At 35.6% G+C, this 17,473-nt stretch overlaps 1 protein-coding gene and 1 non-coding gene across 4 annotated transcripts in view; one reads left to right on the forward strand and one right to left on the reverse strand.

The window, feature by feature from the left end:
- Nucleotides 1-17,473, reverse strand: part of NRIP1 (nuclear receptor interacting protein 1) — a 102,960-nt gene that overhangs the window by 53,824 nt on the left and 31,663 nt on the right. The gene's annotated exons all lie outside the window — the stretch shown is intronic.
- Nucleotides 6,866-6,972, forward strand: LOC131826158 (U6 spliceosomal RNA). Its single transcript, XR_009351453.1, has one exon. It is a non-coding gene; the product is annotated as a U6 spliceosomal RNA (small nuclear RNA).

Here is a 17,473-nt window from a genome sequence, read left to right on the forward strand (position 1 = left end):
TTCTAGACAATACATTGGATCGAAGTAGATGTTTCAAGGCAAGTGAGTAAGGTTTACAGTTGCTAGCTTGTGCTTGTTAACCTCTGTTAATTTCAAATTTCTGTCAAATTATTCCAATTAAGTTACATCTAAAAATTCTAAATCCTCCCAAAGGTATATTTCAAAAAAAAAAAAAAAGGAAAGAAATTAAAAAGAAAACTAAAAAGGAAAAAGGAAAAATAGATGTTCCTATTAAGCTTTTTCTGTTACAAAATACTCCGTATGTAACCTTCTAGCACAAAATTTGTAATAAATATCAAATGCCTTATGTCCAGAGACAGACTTGCACACCAATCTCCAAAACAGCTTTATTTTAAAAAGTCAAAAACTGGGAATAACTCAAATGCCTTTCAGTAGGTAAATGAATTATGGTATACTCATACAATGGGATATTTACTACTCAGCAACAAAAAAGGATGCACGATTGATATAAACAACAGCACGGATGAGTTTCAAAATAATTATGCTGAGTGCAAGAAGCCAGACAAAAAGGAATACACAGTTTGTAATTCCATTTGCATAAAACTGTAGAAAATGCAAAGTAATCCACAGGGAAAGAAAATGTTTCGGTGGTTATCTGGGGATCCAGCGGTGGGATGGTGCAGGAAGGAAGGATTACAAAAGGACGTTACCTTAACTGTGTTGGACATGGGTGTATACACATTCAAAATTGATCAAGCTTTAAACTTTAAACATGTGCAGTTTATTAGATGTCAATTACGACTTAATAAAGCTACAAAATATTAAATTTCCTCAAATGTTGTATGCCCCTTTGTGTAGCAATGCCAAGTCTAGGATTTATCATAATGAGAAAAAAAAATGAGGACATATACAAGTATTCAGCCATAAGGATGTGACAATATACATTATTTCTAATCGTTAAAAAAAAAATAGAAAACAGCCATTAAATGTAAAATAACAAATTTGGGACAGGTTTAATAAATTCTGGCATATTACATGGTAGGATACTATGTAGCCACTAATATATTATATAAAAAAATATAGGCTATCATTCCATAAAACATGCACTGAGTGATAAAAATAGGAAACAGAGCACTAAGTTCAGTATAGCTGAATTTGTTTCCAACATATATGAAAATAAATGTAGCAATTATTTCTGTATTTAGAGGTAATTTTTATTTTTCCTTTTTGCTGATTTATAGTCCCTAGTTTCTTTTTTCTTTATAATAAACACACATTACTTTGGTAAAATAAAATGAATTAAAGGATAAAAATACCAACAGCCTACAACTGTCCACTCCCTATACGAGTAAAAGACTCCTCAGAGCTGTGCCCATTACAGAGCTCTGAGCTATCATGTCACCTCCACCAGTGACCTACCAAACAGTCGTGAGAAAAGGGCAGGTCTGACAGGATAAACTGGAGTAATAATTAGTAAGCTACGTGCTTTACAAAGCGCTTTCATGGGCATGACCTCATTTGATCTTCGTAACTCAGTGAAACGAGCAGAGAAGGCATGATCCCATTTTACCGAGGGGAAACAGACAACTGAGCAAGGCCAATCAAGTGTCGTGTCCCCAAATTACAAATCTTGGATTTATTTATTTATTTATTTTTAAAAGATTTTATTTATTTATTTGTCAGAGAGAGAGGGAGAGAGAGCGAACACAGGCAGACAGAGTGACAGGCAGAGGCAGAGAAGCGGGCTCCTTGCTTGGCAGGATGTGGGACTCGATCCCAGGACGCTGGGATCATGACCCGAGCTGAAGGCAGCTGCTTAACCAACTGAGCCAGCCAGGTGTCCCCAAATCTTGGATTTAAATTGAGCCTTGACTATAAATTCTGATAGGAATTCTAAGAGAAACAGGGAATAATCACTTCTGATTATTTATAACTAGAAGGCAGTGATTTATATGTGAATTTTAAAATAACCGTATTCGCAATCATATTAGTATTCCTATTAGCATCTGCTGGGGGCCTTAGGGATTTCCAGACGCTAGACCCTGGCAACCCCATCTTGCCCCTTGTCAACATTATTTACTAAAGCTCTGAAATTCAAGTAGAATTTAATCGTTTATTTTTCAGTTGCAATTCTTTCCTTCTTGAAAAATAAAGAAAATGTATTACCTTTTATTTTAAAGAGGGTAAAAAAAGTAACCATAACTATATACATAAATTAATGAATGCTACAAACATTGACTTACAAGAGGTCAAAAGATCTAACTTAATGGTATTTTAAAATACCACCTTTGGGGCCAAATCTTTTTGGGGACACGTGCAGTCAAGAAACAGTCTCCAGATGACTCCAAGTATACTCAGTGAAGAAAATGATCAATTCCTCACAAAAATATCAGTAACCATCTTCAGAGGCACAACATTAACAAGCTGGTTAGCATCTGCTAATGAGGCCTTGAAGCATTAGGAACACTTATAGCTAGCATTCCTACCAACACGCCCACGACTACCAGAGACTTAAAAGGTAATTAATGGTAGCCTTGTTTTCTGGGTGCTTAGTGTGTATCAGACACGCTAGTGTGTCATGTGTATCAGGTTATATACATGATCTTTAAAACGACCTAATGAGGTGACTATCATCAATCCCACTTTATAAATGAGGAACCTGGCCCCAAATCAAAATACCAGTAAAAGCTTAAAGTGGAATTCAAACTCTGGTATATTTTACTTACAACAAAAATGGGGCCTTGGCAGTTCTCTGGAAGAGACATCTGACTTTTCTCTAGAGTAACCCACCTACAGTGGTCTCAGTTCAGGCAGTACAAAACACTTGGCAATGGTATATGAAGTTCACGAGTCTATACTTTCTATATAAAGAGAAAAATACCCAGAGCCCAAAATTGGTGTCTGATATTTTGCCACATTCTACAACAGTTTAATGGCTAGTTTCTATTAAAGCACTATTTAACCTTTTTGAGCCAACACGATCACATGAAAGATAAATTAAAAGAATACTTAAATAAAAGTTGGCAAAAGGTAATATTAAAGAAACTACTCTCATAGATTAATATCTTAAGACTGTTTTATATTAATAAATGAGTAAATCAGTCTTAAATACAAGTCAGTGGAACTATATTTCCCAGAAGTTTGGGATCATGAAGATAGGAAGCATTTCTATGAATAAGAAAGCATTTAAGTAACTGTTATAATTATAGAAATATAGTATTTCCGTACAATATTATGTGATCATCAAAATACATAATTTCAAATAATATTTAATGACAGATACAGCAAAATGAATGTGATGCTAAGAAAGCAAGACACTCAACTACCTGTTAAGCTGAACAAATTGTAAGGGGCTAGGCACTGTGCTTGGTGTCGGAATTATAAAGTGAATAAGACAAGAACAATGCCAGATGCTGAACTACCCTTCATGTATATTCTCTTTGCCTGATTAGGACCTTTAGGTTGTCTAGATAATCAATTTCAATGTCATTTCCTCAGAGAAGTTTGTCCACATCACTTTACATAAAGTAGCTTCCCCTCTACCTCTTCTTTTGTTTAAACTTTTTATTTTGTTATATTTCCCTGATTTTCTTTTATCTGCATCTACTGAGGTACATAAAAGGCTCTTGTCCTTTTATTCTATTAATAAGATATATTACGTAATTGATTGCTTCAGAGTGAAAACAACCCTTCCTTTCTGAAACAAACATCTACAACTAATACCATACTTCATGGTGAGAGACTGAATGCTCTGTTCTACTGCCCTATAATCCTGGTAAAAAGGCAAGAGGCCTGCTCTAGACAACACTATTCACCATTGAACCAGAAAGTTTACTCACTGCTGTAAGACCAGGAAGAGAAAGACACATAAATTGGGGGGAAAAAAAAAAAGGTTAAAACTCTTTGCAGGCAACGTTATCTTCTATGAGATAATTCTAGGAAGTCTACCAAAAAGCTACTAAGAAAGTTTAGAGAGGCTGCAATATATAAATCTATATATCTACATATAAAATATAATGAAATTCCATATAATGGAATATTATTCAGTCATAAAAAAGAATAAAATCTTGCCGTTTGAAAAGATATGGATGAGCTACAGAGTATAATATTAAGTGAAATAAGTCAGAGAAAGACAGATACCATACAATTTCACTCCTATGTGGAATTTAAGAAACAAAACAAGTAAGAAAAAAAAAAAAAAAAAGAAGAGAGAGTTGAACAAGCCAAGAAAAGACTCTTAACTACAGAGAACAAATTGATGGTTGCCAGAGCAGGGGGGGGGATGGGGATTAAGAAGTGTGTTTGTCGTGATGAGCATGGGCTAATGTATGGAATTGTTGAATCACTACCATTGTTCACTTGAAACTAATATAACATGTATGTTAAGTATTCCAGAATTAAAATTTAAAAAATTAAAACATTCTTAGCAAAAAGAAAAAAAAAAAAAAAGATGGCAAGTCTCCCCATACTGATCATCATCAAAATACCACCATAGCTATTTTTTTGGTAGAAACTGATTCTAAGATACACATGAAATTGACTCTAAGATATATATGAAAGATATATTTATATACATGCACACACACATATATATAAAATATCTTATATATCATATATAGATATATATAAAATCTAAATAAAGATTTAGAATATCCAAAACAATTCTGAAAAAGAAGATTAAAGCTTTAGGACTTACATTACTTAACTTCAAACCTTTATAAAGCTATAAAAACCAACACAGTGTGATATTGGCATAAAGACAGACATACAGATAATGAAATTGGATAGAGCCCAGAATAAACTCTCACATTCATAGTCATTTCAACAAATGATGCTGGGACAGGTCAAGAATCACATGCAAAAGTAGATAAGTATCAATCTTTCACAATATACAAAAAAAATAACTTAAAATGGACCACCGCAGGAATTATAGAACTAAAACTTCAAAAATTCTAGGAGGCATAGAAAAAAGCTTGTAAGCTTAAGTTAGGGAAAGAGTTCTAAACATGACAACAAAGATGCAATCTATTAAAAAATGAACAAGAAAAATGGAAAAATTAGACTTCATCAAATTCTTCAAAAGTCATAATTTAGGTAAAAGACAAGCCCTAAAATAAGAGAAAATATGTGCAAATCATACAAATGATAAAGAAATGGTGTCTAACATATTAAAACCCTCAGACCTGAAGAATAATAAAACAATTTTTTAAAATGGGCTAAAGTTATGAAGCTATTTCACCAAAGATGCATTAATATTTAAGTAAACATATAAAAAGGTGCTCATCATCATTACCTAATAGAGAAATACAAATAAAACCACAATGATATTCCACTACACAACTCACTAGAATAGCCATAATTATCTTTATAAAATTGAAAAATTCAAAGTTTGGGAGGATAGGAAGAAATTGCAACCCTCATACATTGCTGATGAGAATATAAAATGGCCCGGCCACTTTGGAAAACAGTTTGGCCGTTTCTCAACAGCCTACTCAGATACTTAACCATATGACCCAGTAGTTTCACTCCTGGGTATCTAACCAAGAGAAATGATAACATATGTCACTGTATGTAAATGGTCATAGCAGTATCAATCATAACAGCCAAAAACTGTAAACAGCCCAAATATCCATCAACTGGTAAAGGGATAAGCAAAAAGTAGTAACAAACAAACAAACAAACAAACAATACCCCAGAAAGAAATTAATAATTCATGCAACAAAGATAAAACTTAATGGAAGAAACGTAATGCTTAGTGAAGGAAGCTAGATATAAAGACATATTTATATGATTCCATTTATATGTAAAATGTCTAGAAAAGCCAAAATTAATTAAGGAGAAAGTAGATCATATCCTGGGACAGGAGAAGGGAACAGAAATTGACTGCAACAAGCATAAAGGACCCCTTTGGAGTGAGGGAAATGTTCTACAACTGGACGGTGGTGATGGCTGCACATCATCATGCTGAATGCTAAGGAAGGGTAAACTGTATGGTATGTAAATGACACCTCAATAAGGCTATAAAAAATTAAAAGGATATATTCTAAATAGAATCATAAATGAGTGTTTCTCAATTCATTTAAAATGAATTTTAATTCACTTAAATTCACTTAAAATGAATCCGATGTTAAAATAAATTGCTATTTCTCCCATTATTTAAAATAATAATCACAATTAAAGATAAGCCTAATGTATAGCAACTACTCTTTAGAGAATGCAAAAGTAGTTTTAAGGCGACTATTCACCTCTCTCATCTATTGCTGGTGGAAGGGTAAAATGGTATAACTGCTAAGGAGAACCAGTTTGGCAGTTCCTTAAAAGTTAAATACAGAATTACCATATGACCCAGAAAGTCTAACCCCTAAGTATAAATAGAAGAGAAATGAAAGCTTATGTCCATATAAAAATCTGTATATGCAGGCTCATAATTGCATTATTCATGACAGCCAAAAACTGGAAACAGTCTAGTGTCTCTCAACAGATGAATGGGTAAGCAAAATGTGATACATTCAGCAAGAAAGTATTATCCAACCACAAAAAGGATGAAGTACTGATACAAGCTACAACACAGATGAACCTTGGAAATTATTACGCTGAGTGAAAAAAGCCAGTCACAAAAAAACATGTACCGTATGATTCCATTTATGTAAAAATGTCCAGAACAGGCAAATTCAGAAACAGAAAATAGATTCGTAGCTGCCTCAGAGCTGGGAGTGGGGAAGGATAAGAATGGGGAGTGACTGACCATGGGTATAGGGTTTCTTTTTAGGATCATGAAAATATTCAAAAATTAGATGGTAGTGATGCTGCGTACACGTGTGACTATAAAGAACACTTTTAAATGGGTGAATTTTATTGTATGTGAACTGTATCTCAATAAAATCTATTAAAAAAGATGATTACTGTGCTCACTTAGACAGCATATATGCTAAAAGTGGAACAATACGGAGAAGAACAGCATGGTCACTGCACAAGGATGACACGCAAATTCGTGAAGCGTTCCATATGTAAAAAAACGATGACTGTTAATGTACGATTTATTAAAACAGCAAAAGTAATTTCAGAGTAAAAATCTGGGCTTCTAATCTTACTTTCTTTTGAGCATGTCTAACATTTATCTAAACAGGTATGTTAGTGTTCAGTTCATTGTGGCTATATAGAATTCATTTTTAAAAAATCAGCTGCAGGCACCCAGGTGGCTCAGTTCGTTAAGTGCCTTTGGCTCAGGTCATGATCCCAGGGTCCTAGGATCTAGTCCCACATCGGGCTCCTTGTTGTGGGGAGCCTGCTTCTGCCACTCCTGTCCCTCCCCCTGCTTGTGCTCATTCTCTCTCTCTGTCAAATAAACAAATAAAATCTTGCAAACAAAAACAAACAAAATCACACTTAAAAAAAAAAAATCAACTGCACTTTTACTCACCAGTAACAAACAGAAAATCACATTTAAAAAATATCCAACAATAAAATGTACCTAAAGAATAAAAGTTAACTTGAAAATTTATCTGAAGACATTAAATATGACCTAATAAACAGGAGGACATACCATATTCATCAAAGAAAGACTCAGTATCATAAAATGAAAATTTTCCCCCAAATTCAACTGATTTTAATGCAATGCCGATTGAAATTCAAAAGGTTTTATGAGTTGATATTTGACAAAAGTCACAACACTGCAGATCACTGAAGGAAGAAGGAATCATTCAACAGTGCTGAAAGAATTGGTTATTCATTTGAGGGATAAAAAGAAATTGAATCCCTCCTACACAACATGTAAAAAATAAATTCAAGAGGGATTAAAATTTTAAGTTGAGAATACAAGTTCTTAATATTTGAAAAAAACATAAGAGACTATCTTTATGAATTCAGAGTACGGATGATTTAAAACTTAAGACACAGAATAGGGCTAACTATAAAGCATATGATTAATAAATTCAAGTACATTATAATTAAAAACTTTCATTCATCAACAGACACAACAAGGAAAAATTAAAAAAAGATTAACTACAATACCACAAAGCACATTGCCTAAAAAAAAAAAAAAACGGTGGCTGGAATATGTGTGTGTGCACACGTATGTGTATCCTATAACATTTTATTTAAAAATAGGCAAAAGTCTCTGCCATTGTCTCAGGCCATGATCTCAGGGTCTTGGGATCAAGCCCCGCATCGGGCTCTCTGCTCAGCTGGAAATCTGTTTCCCTCTCTCTCTGCCTGCCTCTCTGCCTACTTGAGATCTCTCTGTCAAATAAATAAATAAAATCTACAAAAAAAAAAAAAAACTTTAAAAAATAAAATATTAGGCAAAATGTAAGGGTGCCTGGGCAGCTCTGTTGGTTAAGCCTTCCGACTCTTGACTATAGCTCAGGTCATGATCTCAGGGTCACGAGAGAAAGCCCTGTGTAGGGCTTCTGGCTCAGTTGGGCGTTTGCTTGAGATTCTCTCCCTCTCCTGATGCTTCTCCCTCTGCTCATGCTCAGGTGCAGTGCCTCCCTCTCAAATAAATAAATAAATAAATAAATGAGATCTTTAAAATAAAAATAAAAATGGGCAAAATACAAAAACGTATCCCTGATTAGGGGTGTGAGAGTCTGAGCAGGATGAGGCTGGTACCATGCTGGAATGGAGGGAAAAGTGAGGTGTGGGAGTCAGAGTCCAAGCTTTGGCAGAGCGGTATGGGTTGGAGCAGGACCTGCCCACCAGCGATCTAACAGCAGATGTGAGTGACTGATCAGGGGCAGGAGGGTGCCCATAAAATGATGCACTGTGCGGTGCATGTAGGAATGCAGGAATCCAAACAGGGTGAAGGGGGCCTCCACATGAAGGGTCTTCTAAGCTTAAAGAGAATTTGGGCAGGAGGGTGTGATGGATATGGCAGACTGAGGACACCCAGTGGAACTGGTCAAATTAAGTAAACACATTTAGGCTAATTATAGGCAAGTTTCTTAATGTTAGAGAAGGGGATATAAAAAAAGAAAGGGGAAAAATGGGACTAAACTTTCGTGTAGGAATGAAATTGGAAGTAGCAGCATGATTGATGAATGACATATCAAAAGAACACAGAAGCCAACTTTAAAGGAATCCCTCTGGCTAAATCGGGGCAAGGTGAGCATCAAAATAAGGAACAACAGTTACTGATCAGAGCTCACTGAATAAAAGACAGAATCATGAACTCATACTAATACAAATTAATTAATTAAATGAAAGCTTGATGGGGAAGGAGACAGTCACTTAGTTTTAAAGTACCTCTGCACAAAACAATTATTAAACACAGAGAAAAAATGAGTAATTTCACAGTAGAGAAACATGGCAGACACCATCTTAATCAAGTAATCAAGTAAACATACACAGTAATGGGTCACAATGAAAATGTGTCACCTGACAAGATACAACCCATACCGCTCTGCCAAAGCTTGGACTCTGACTCCCACAGCATAACATCCGTGATATTCCTGCAAATATACATTAACTAGCACGTAATCATTAAGAAACAGCAGCTGAACCTAAAGGTAGAGACATTCTACAAAATAGGTGGCTTATACAGCAGAGTCTTGAAAAGTGCCAAGGTCTTGAAAGTCAAACAAAGACTGAAGAACTGTTCCAGATTGAAGGAGACTGAAAAGATGTGACAAGTAAAATGCAAGCTGTGCTTCTGAACTAGATCCTTTTGCTATAAAGGACATTATTGGGACTACTTGTGAAAATTGAATGAGATCTGAGGATTAGATGGTAGTAATGCATCAATGTTAATTTCCTGATTTTGATGGCTTTATTGTGGCTTATAGGATGATGTCCTTGTTTGTAGGAAATATACACTCATTTATTCAGGGGTGATTAAGCATCACCCCTGAATGGGTGATTGGTTGGGGAAAAATTGGTTGGGGGAAATTTTTCCTCCTCATTGTGTTATTTAAAAATTTTTTAAATTTTATTTTATTTTTTTTAATTTTTAAAATTTTAAAAATATATATATTTAATGCATAGTTTTGAGTATGTAATGGATAAAACACATAAATGAGAAATTCATGAAAGAAAAATACCAATGTTGAGTAATCACATAAAAAGATGTTCAATCTCACTGCCAATCACAGAAAAGCAAAATAGTAAGATGTCATTTTGTTGCTACTATATTCAGAAAAGTTAAGCAGCCTGAGATTTCCAAGTTTTGGCAATGATTTGGTTCACTGGGAGCTTCTGGTTGTTATTCGTGGTATTTAAACTGGCCCAATGATATGTTAAACAACTGGCATTAATTTGTATAATTGGTTAATATATTCATATAATGCTCATAATTCTCTACACCTCTACTCCCAGGTATGTATTCTAGAGTCTTACACGTGTGCTCCAGAACACATATAAAAGAATGCAGACATTAGCAATGCTTTTAATAGCAAAAACATATCTGTATCAACGTACAGATATACATCAAACTCAATATAGTTGCCCAGAAACAGGCAAACAAAAATACCCAACAGCAACAATAATCCAGATATCTACCAACAAGAAAATAAATACATTCATACAATGAAGTATTACTCAGCAGTGAAATATATGAACTACAAACTACATATGATAATAAATTTCAAAAAAAACACAAAGAACAAAAGCAAGTCTCAGAAGATGCAGAATGCTAATGCAGAATGCTACCATTTTTATAAAGCTTTAAAAAAAAAAGTAAAATTAAATAGCATATTACTTAAAGACCCATGTGATAACAGCAGTATTATTAAAGAGTAAATGATAAACACGAACTTGAAGAATGATTGGGGGGTCGGGGGGTCAGGGAGGGCAGTAAGGGCAGCACCACAGGGAAGAAGAGGCGTATGCTGGTAGATGTAGACTTTATTAGTCAAGTTCTGGTTCCATGTCAGCTGGTGGATTCTTGGTAGATCATTTCAGTATTATGCTTTAAAATATAAATATATTCCTGATTGCATAATAAAAAATAAGCTGCCACGCTGTAGCAAAACAGAGTTTTACTTTGATAAGAATATTGTTTAGGTAAGCATCTTAACTTGCACACATGAACAAGTGCTAAACTGCTGGGGAACAGATTTTCCTAAATCTCCTCTTCAAAAACAAAAGCAAAGGAGCACATAAAGAGATACACTCCACGGAAATGGAAGGTAGATTTGTAGATAAAAACTTAGAGCTCGGTCAACCAAAGAATGAGGCTAATTCATATCTACTGTCAATTTGGTCTCAAAACTAGCATAAATGCTTGCTTAATTACTGCAAATCTGCAGAACTCTTTCATGGGAGATGGTCACGTTGCAAAAATTACTTAACATGAGAAACAGGCAAACTGAAGTAATTCAATATACTTCAGGTTCTGACTAGACAGTATTTCCCCTCTAATCCTAAGCATTTCCCCTCATTGGTCTTATAGTCTAATGGTTATATACTCATTCTGATTGGCCAAAAGTTTGATGAGAAAAGCCTAACCCACCTTAAAGCAAAATTTGTTTGCCCAATAAACAATTCCTTATACTCATTATACAATACTTTGATCTGACAAAACCCATGATAATTCAATTTTCTCAACAACCTTGCATTAGAGGTAAGGCACGTATTATCAAGCAACACTTACTTCATGCAGCATAGGGTTTTTAAAAGTTTAAAAATAAGTTAGAAATGTTAATGATGCTCTAAATCAAATTTTCTATCTAAATATTTATTATCTATAATATAAAAGGTATTTTATAAGGTGCTTCTCAGCACTTTATGTGATACACACAGACTGAAAATCTGGTTAAAGGGCATCTTGGACTAATTCCTCTTCAAAAGAAAAACCACTCATCCTGATACATTATATATAGTGTGTGTGTGTGTGTGTGTGTGTGTGTCTGTGTACATAATAGCAATTATTTTTCCTGGCTTGGATCACTACTGAATATTACGCCTGAGTCTTACCTATAGTTATATAGTTATAGTACAATACTGAGGAAATTGGGCTGGGGGCGATAGCTTCTTGGTTAACAGACGTCCTTTAGAGGAAATGTTGCATCATGTTATAAAGGGAACAAGCAGAAACTAAATCCATGCACACCACTGGTCCTTGTGGTGCATTTTACTTTCATGCGTATTTTTGACAAAGGTTGGGGTTTCAGGAATGAGGTACTGATTGAAAGAATAAGTATATTTCTTGTGCAATTTCTGAAACTAGAATATATTGGGCACTAAATAAATGCTCAGTGCATAATTTTTTTTTTCCCCCATTGGTCTATCCTAAGATTCCTTCCAATATCTCCCTGTATTTGGTCAACAGAACATAAAATATCCCTCCCCATATACACTTTACCCTTACTCTCGTATGGTTTTTGTTTTTAAATTTATATTCTTTTAAAAGACATTCCCTATTTATATTAATGACCAATGTTACCCTATTAAAAATATATATTGAACCATCTTTTAAAAATATGTACATATCCAACTGTTTATTTGACATCTCCATCTGACATCTATAAATTGTTTATCTGACATCTCAGATTTAACATGTCAATGACCAAGTGCCTGTTCCTTCTAATCTCAGATAATATTAACTCCATTCTAAAAACCTGGCTGGCATCCTAGATGCCTGTCCTCTCCTCACAGGCCACATCCAATTTGTCAGCAAATTCTGTAGGCTTTGCCTTGGAAATATCTAAAATCCAACTATTTCTCACTGCCCCTTTCAAGTCACCATCGTCTCTTCTGGATTATTACAACAGCTTCCTGATTGGTTTTTCCCCACTTCTGTTTCTAATGCCCTTTGCTCTCCTTAACACAACCGCCAAAGTAATTCGGTGAACACATAAAATGTGTTCACCTCTTGGCTCAAAACCATCTAGTGCACCTCACTCTGACCTCACTTCCTGTGACTCTCTCTCATTCACCCACAGGGGCTTTGACTAGAATACTCTTCTCCTCAGAGAGCTGTATGTACCACTTCAACTAAGCCTTTACTTAAATCATCTTCTGAGTGAAAGGTTCCCTGGACATAATCTAAAATTTCATACATCCCTGCCCCAAACCTTCCAAGTTCCCTTCTCTGGTTCAGTTTTTTCTCAGCACAGTTCATAGGAAGTTGAATGGTTGTATACTCTTTGTCTGTTTCATCAGTAAAATGTAAGCTTCAAAGGGACAGTGATTTTTCCCCTTTTTGGTCACTGCTCTATTCTTAGGATAGAGAATAACTAGAATACAGTAGATACTCAATAAACATACATTGAATGAATCAAGGCATACCTGTCTATATTTTGTGATCCCATAAGGAAGCCTGTAGAAATTAACAGAACTCTGAACTTCCCTAGCTGTGTCATCCACCGTGATAGCCCTCTCAAAGACACACCTTCCCCTTCTCACTTGCTGGCAGAACACTCACTCTCTTCCTCTTAGGAACTGAATCCTGATTAGGTCAAGCCACCATGACAAGTAATGTTTACTCTGCCAGTCAGGAATTTAGGCATAGGTATATGAGGCAATTATGGCCAATGGGGTTTACTAGAAAATGTTTTTCTCACTTAAAAAAAAAAAAAGTAGTATGGAAAAAATGTCTACCTCGTAACCAAAGATTGCCAGAACATTCAAGACAACAGAGAAAAATGGAAAATAGCATGTGCGTTCCTGATCACACTATTATGACAATTAATTAGCTACCTGGTATTTTAAACTTCATGTTTGGTATGATATTTATCCCTCATTATTTAAGTTATTTTAGTTAGGTCTTTAATTACTTTTATTTTAATTAACACAGAAAAAAAAAGTTTTTAAATAGTCACAGTTTCCTGCAATGTGTTAATCAAATAAAATGAAGATGGATGTCAGGTGTTTTTCGCCTTTTTTATGCTGCATGCCTACAGAACATGTCATATGATAATAAAACAAGATCTCTCAATATGAGTCATATTTTCTCACAGGAATTTAATTTATAAACAGTGTGTTCTTAATTAAGAGTTGAAAAGAAACATATGACCAAAGCAAAGGCAATCTAAATATAGAACTTTGAAATAATTTAAATAGGGAATTGTGCTCTAAACCACTATCTGCCTAACCAGGTTCTGCAGCACTATCAGTACTCATCCAAAGGAAGGAAGAAAGGGAAGGAGAAAGAGAGGAAGTTACATGGTAAGGAGGGGCGCTGGAGGTCTCAAGGCCACACAAAATCAGGACATGATGAATTAAACATAAATAATTACACTTCCTTTGTGTGTGTACACACACTGGACGGCAGCTGGGGGACCCTTTTATCCGTGAAGTAATTGTAGATTTACAGGGAAGGCGGATCTGGTGATTCAGTAATGGTTTGAGTACAAGGGCTAATAGTCATCAGGTTTTGGTTTTTAACTCAAAGACAAATCGTTGGTAACAAAGCCAAAGTTTTATCTATCCAAAACTCTCAAGTTCTCACTCTAAGAACCTACCAAACTACAGTGTTTGCTCATTAAGGTCTTATAAACTTAGAAAATTCCTACAAATGTAAAATCCCTATGCCATTAAACAACTTTCTTTAAACAAAAAGGGCACCAAACAGAAGATTAAAAAAAAAAATTAACTTTATATAGGATAAACTTAACTCTATACTGAATATTATGCCTACAATATATGCTAAGTATTTATTTTTTTCAAGATTTTATTTACTTATTTGACAGAGATTTGACAGAGACACAAGTAGGCAGAGAGGCAGGCAGAAAGAAAGGGGGAAGCAGGCTTCCCGCAGAACAGACAGCTCGATTCAGGGCTTGATCCCAGGACCCTGGGATCATGACCTCAGCTGAAGGCAGAGGCTTTAACCCACTGAGCCACCCAGGGGCCCCTATGGTAACTATTTAATTGCCAATCTTTTATTAGCTGCCACTTGGAAAAATTACTGGATGAATCATGGCTCTGAAAAAAAATCACTGAAGGATCGTGGGAAAAGTAGAGATTTCCTTTAAAATCTTGTCCACATATTCCACAATAGTAAAAAGGCAATAAAAATTATTCTATTGGTAATACTTCAAAAAGTATACATGAATCAATTTAGCCGAGGGCTTTAGTCCTGCGAGTACGTCTGATCAAGGTAAGGCTGACCATCTACTGACGTTGCCTCCTCCTGCTTTCCCTGCTTCTCCTTTGGGTCACTCTCAGGCAATGATGCAGGAAGGAAAGCAGAAACATGATTAAGACTGGATTAAAAGTACAGAGCCATAAAATTGTTCCAAAAAATGGATACTGTCTTAGTCCATTCAGGCTGTGATTATAACAAGAGTTATAATCATGGACGGGGTGGCTTATCAACAACAAAAACTGATTTCTCACAGTGGTGGCTAGTAAGTCTAGGATCCTGGTACATGCAGATACGGTATCCAGGGAGAACCTACCTTCTGGTGCAGAGATGGCCATCTTTTCACTATACCAAAGATGGCAGAAAGAGAAAGGGATCTCTCTCAGGCCTTTTTTATATGGAAACTCATCCCACTGAGAGGGTTCCACCTTCATGATCTAAGCACCATGTTCTACCTCCTAATGCCATCTTTTTGGGGGTTAGGATTTCAACATATGAATTTTAGAGGGGAAAATAAACATTCCGACCACAGTAGATGATATATAAAAATGTGTTTTTCCAAATATAAATTAAGTGCTATCTGGACAATAGGAGATTCAAAATATTTTAGTATTTTATCTTAAGTCAACTAGATAAGCATTATACAAATGGGAAAAAAAAGTATCAATTCCAAAATTCCAACATTAACTATTACTCCAAAAAATTTAGCTTATACTTCTCACAAGTACTAAAGGCCATGTTTAAAAGGTATCTACGGACTAACAATAACTAAAACTTACTGTGCCAAGAACAACATTAAGTGCTTTCCATGATTTTAGTCTTTCAATTCTCAAAACCAACCCTACTGAGTTATCCCCATTTTACAGATGAGAAAACTGAGCCTTAGGAGGTAAGATGGTTAGTCCAAAGTCAACAAAGCAGGTGTCAAGAGTCAGGATTCAGACTTGTCCAAAACACACCACCAGTGTCTCAATCCTTCTCAAATTCAGTCTATTAGTTATAAACACTGATTTTTTTTTTTTAAGATTTTATTATTCATTGGACAGAGAGAGAGAGAGATCACAAGTAGGTAGAGAGGCAGGCAGAGAGAGAGGGCGGAGGAAGCAAACTCCCCACTCAGCAGAGAGCTCGATGCAGGGCTCGATCCCAGGACCCTGAGATCATGACCTGAGCTGAAGGCAGAGGCTTAACCCACTGAGCCACCCAGGCACCCCATAAACACTGTTTTGACTCTAACATGGCTTCCTAAAGATTTTAAAGAAATCTTAAATATATTTCCATACTTTAATGACTCTCAACATGCAATGCAAGTTTTTTTAAGCAAGTTTTTAAATTCCAATATAGTTAACATAGTGTTATATTAGTTTCAGGTGTACAACATAGTCATTCAACAATTCTATACATCACTCCGTGCTCATCATGGTACGTGTACTTTTTTTTTTTAAGATTTTATTTATTTATTTGAGACAGCGGATGGGGGAAGGGCAGAGGGAGAGGCAGAGGATCTCAGTCAGAGATTCCACACTAAGCCGGAGCCCCACGAAGGGCTTGATCTCACGACTCTGAGATCATGACCTGAGCCGAAATCAAGAGTCAGATACTTAACTGACTGAGCCACATGGGCAAACAGAAAGTGTACTCGTTAGAGAGGCAAGTTTTTGTTTTTGTTTTTTTAAGATTTTATTTATTTGATAGAGAGAGTGAGAGAGAGCATGAGAGGGGAGAAGGTCAGAAGGAGAAGTAGATTCCCCGTGGAGCTGGGAGTCCGATGTGGGACTCAATCCTGAGACTCCGGGATCATGACCTGAGCCGAAGGCAGTGGCTTAACCAACTGAGCCACTCAGGTGCCCCCAAAATGCAAGTTTTTAAAACTACTATTTGGAGGGTTAAATCCCAGACATTATAATGAACTTTTATTAATTAGATGGCAAGCAGATGCCAGTTTTTATTTTTGTTTTTTAACAATCATACTAAGTCATACATTATCTCACTTAATCATTATCTATAAAACAGATACTATTCAACTTTACAGATGAAGAAACTAAGGCTTCAGAGCCATGGAGTGACTTGCCCAAAGTCATAAACAGTTATGGGGTAGACCTGGGATTCAAATTCAGTCAGTGTGCTCCTATAACACATTGAACAAACCATGACTGAAGGAAGCCTCCACAGTGTCAGACCAATTGCCTTGGTCAACCCATCTGCTGATCATTTCATGAAAGACTAACAGTATGTTTTTAAATCACATGTCAAATCTCCTCTGCCTGGAGCTGTACAAATATAATTACTAGTCCCTTCCTCTTTAAACAAAAATACATCTCTAGGATAGTCTGGCCATTTCTGTAAACAAATTTACCAAATATACTGCTTTTGTTACTACCATGGCATAAGTACCCTGAATTTTCCTTGTTGGAATAAAGTCTGTGAAGCCTTTTTGCAGGAAAACCTCTAGGACTTTTTAAAGTATCAAAACGTTGAGGAAATGTTGAT

Source organism: Mustela lutreola, chromosome 2 (genome assembly GCF_030435805.1).
Source record: "Mustela lutreola isolate mMusLut2 chromosome 2, mMusLut2.pri, whole genome shotgun sequence".
Taxonomy (NCBI): domain Eukaryota; kingdom Metazoa; phylum Chordata; class Mammalia; order Carnivora; family Mustelidae; genus Mustela; species Mustela lutreola.